This window comes from Silene latifolia, chromosome 4 (genome assembly GCF_048544455.1).
Source record: "Silene latifolia isolate original U9 population chromosome 4, ASM4854445v1, whole genome shotgun sequence".
In the NCBI taxonomy this organism is placed as follows: Eukaryota; Viridiplantae; Streptophyta; class Magnoliopsida; order Caryophyllales; family Caryophyllaceae; genus Silene; species Silene latifolia.
This window is the reverse complement of record NC_133529.1, coordinates 76639077-76642808: the sequence shown is the minus strand read 5'-3', so window position 1 is coordinate 76642808 and position 3732 is coordinate 76639077. Positions and strand designations below refer to the sequence as shown.

General features: G+C 36.3%; 1 non-coding gene across 1 annotated transcript; it reads right to left on the bottom strand.

The window, feature by feature from the left end:
* Positions 1-1740: 1740 nt before the first annotated feature.
* On the bottom strand, positions 1741-1847 carry LOC141654573 (small nucleolar RNA R71). The gene has a single exon (XR_012548129.1). It is a non-coding gene; the product is annotated as a small nucleolar RNA R71 (small nucleolar RNA).
* Positions 1848-3732: the final 1885 nt, after the last annotated feature.

The following is a 3732-nucleotide window of genomic DNA, read 5'->3' as shown; positions in this document are numbered from 1 at the left end:
CAATTAGTAATCATTCCTTAATCTTGTAATCAACTCTTAATTTAGTCTTAATACAAATCTCAAAACTTAATCTTTCCTTAATTTCTTTATGGTGCATCATTTATTTTGGGTAATTAGAAGATTATTTGGGTTTATTTGGAGGATTGACAACCTTCCATCAATCATCAAGTACTTCTATTATTCTTTGATTTATTATTTGGAATCTCCATAGGTATAATTCTCTTAATCCTTGCTTTAATTATTGTTAATCATTTTCATTCATTCATCATGTTTTGCCTTGTTAATGTGATTGACAACCTTGTTATCATGTTAAACTTGATAATGAGTGAGTAGTTTCCTTAGCTAGGGTTAATGGGGAATTAGGGGAAACCAACATGGGGATTATTTCATGCTTAATCTAATATGTTTTCATAATTAATTTGCTTGCTTGTTGATATTCCAACTTATGCACATGTTATGTTTTATGAAATGCGAGCCTATGAATCCTTGCATTTTTTACCCATCACCTATCCTTTCAATGAGACTTGTAAAACATAAACCAACTCGAGTCTCATTAAACCATGCATATAGTTGGATAGGAAGGACTAAGTCAACTTGTAGGTGTTGTACAATCTAATTGATTCGGCTCTGGAACCCAAACCTTCCTAGGGATTGTAAGATATACACTGACTCGATCCCATCACAATAATAAGTGCTTGCATCTAGTAGAGAACATGTTTGTATGATAAACTCCCATGAATCCCCTATGAACCCATGACACCCTAGTGCTTTTAATCAATTGTTTACATCTCATTCTAATCATCTTGCTTGTTTTTATCACTTTACTTTTATATTGTTGATTAGTTTAGTTGATCTCCTATCTCAACCCAAATTGTGACACCCTTAGACACAACCATTTGGAATTGAAAATTCTACATCAATACCCGTCCCTTGGAATCCGACCTTTACTTGCCTCTTTACTAAGAGTAGTTTGTAAAGTTATAAATATTGTTTTGGTTAGGTGACTTTTGACGACAAGTTTAACCACGACCAAAAATGGCGCCGTTGCCGGGGACGGTGTTAACTTGATTTGATTTTCATTAATTGTTTTTAGTTGTGTCTTTCTTTACCTTGGGGAAGTCAATCTCCTCAAGGTTGGTTCTAATTGTTTTCAAGTTGTTTGATATTTTGCATGTCTAGGAGATCACAAGGTAACTTGTTACCCATTGATCCTGAAATCGAAAGAACTTTGACCAACAATAGAAGACTTGCTAGGAATACTTTGAGAGGTATTGGTGAGATTGTGGACATTCAACCAAATAATATTGAGTTCATAAACCCTTTTGCAAGAGAAGGAGAGGATAACCCAATACAAAACCCACCACAAAATCAACCCACAATGCCTAAATTCTCATCACATTTCGTACGAACCGAGGAGAACCTACCAAATGGTACTCCTACACCACAACATTTAACCGGTAATTTTATTGCCAAATCCGCTTTCATACAATTGGTTGAGAGAAGTCAATTTGAAGGGATGCCTAGTGAAGACCCTCATTCTCATATAGAGACTTTTTGTGACTATTGTGATGCGATTTCTCAAACCGGAGTTACTCAAGATCAAATCCGACGGGTCTTATTTCCTTTTTCTTTGATTGGTACCGCGAAACAATGGTTAAAGAGCCTAGATAAGGCTACTCTTGGTATTTATTCTTGGCACTTGCTTTCTACAAGAAATTCTATCCTCCGGAAAAGACTAACATATTGAGAGCCCAAATCACCGGGTTCAAACAAAGGGATGAGGAATGTTTGTATGAAGCATGGTAAAGATTCAAGGACACTTGTCGATCTTGTCCACACCATGGACTTAGCGAGTGGTTCCTTGTACAACAATTTTGGAATGTTCTATATGAAGACTCCCGAAACATTCTCAATATGGGATCAAATGGTATGTTCACCGAAGTTGATGACAATCAAACATGGAACAAAATTGAAGAAATGGTGGTCCATAACTCGCAATATAGTAGACCTCGGAAGCCTACTAGAGGAGGAAAACATGAGGTGGATTCCATTACTCAATTGGGTGCTCAACTTAGTGCTCATATTGATACCATTAATTTGAAGTTTGAGAAGGCCATGCCTAAACTTGAAGAGGCCTCCAAATCACCCAAGCAACATGTTAATGCTATGGTGGCATCATCATCAATTCCAAGTGGAGTATGTGAGAGTTGTTGAACTTTGGGAGATGACCAAAGTGAATGTAGGGGAACAAGTGAACAAGTGAATGCTTTCCAAGCATACAAGAGTGGCACCCCTTATTCCAACTATTACAATAAAAACACAAAATTGCACCCCAATCTTTCATACAAAAGTCAAAATGTTCAAAACCCTCAAACATACACCCCACCTCCAATGAGAAACCAAGCTCAAAGACCCTTTTTCAATCAAAACCAAAGTTATCAAAATCAACCTCCATACAATCAAACAAATGATCAAGGTTTTGATGTTCAAAAAGCGGTCCTCCAAATGCAAAAGAACCAACAAGAGTTTTTCACTCAAATGCAAAAGGATAGCCAAGCAAAAGACATCACCATCAACAACACACTAGCTCACACGAAGATGTTGGAAACCCAAATATCTCAATTAGCATTTTCTAGCATTTGGACCAATTCTTTCCAAGATCTCAAATGGTCCATCTGCCCTAGGCATAAGCTTGTTCTTTCTCTTGGCTGGAAATATTTCTTTCGTTAGGTGCAACCATACCAGATCTCCTGCCTCAAATTCTTTCTTTTTTCTAGGCTTCTTGGATTGCTTTTTGTACAATTCATTGGACCTCTCAATATGCTTTCTCACAGACTCATGTAACTTTAGTAGTTGTTCAGCCGTCTTCTTAGCATATGGATTCAGTTATTCCCTTGGGACAGAAGACAAGTCCAAGGGCATAAGTGGATTAACCCCATAGACTACCTCAAAGGGACTGTGACTAGTAGCAGTAGAAGGTGCTCTGTTGAATGCAAATTCAGCTTCAGCTAGCTTTAGATCCCAATCTTTCAAGGTTTTGCTGACTAGACACCTTAATATCCTCCCCAAAGTTTTGTTGGTGCCCTCAGTTTGGCCATCTGTTTGTGGGTGGTGGGAGGTACTGAACAAGAGCTTTGTCTTCAAGAGCTTTAGGTAAAATGAGCAAAAGACCCTTGGCCTTTTTTCACTAGGAAAACCGGGTAGGGTGGGGTGGTGTTGGCCAATGCATGATCAAGGTGCTCTTCACAAAAAAAACTAGGTTTGCATGGCTATGTATTAGGTAAAATGATTATGTTTTCCACTTAATTAATCAACAGAATATTTATCCTAATACACCCTCTATTTCGGTCCATTTAAGATAAAATGGATTCCATTTTATCTTTGTCAATTTGTCAATTTGTCACATGTCACAAGTCATGTAAAATTGTTATGCATTTTTAACATATTAAAAATCAACGCATTAATAAAAATACGTCATGTACAAAATCGACTTAGTAATTCATAATTACTTGTACCAAAATAATTTACCAATTACAAATCACAACATCTTGTATTTATAATAAATTATTCATTCAAATTCAATTGTTTCCGCAAACAATAATTTCATCTAAGTAATATAACAATTTGATCACTTAGACCGTATCTTATTTAATCAAATTATAATGAGATACGTAAATATTACTTCCAAAATCGTTCGTCAATTTTAAGTAATTTAATTAACCCGTATCGTCA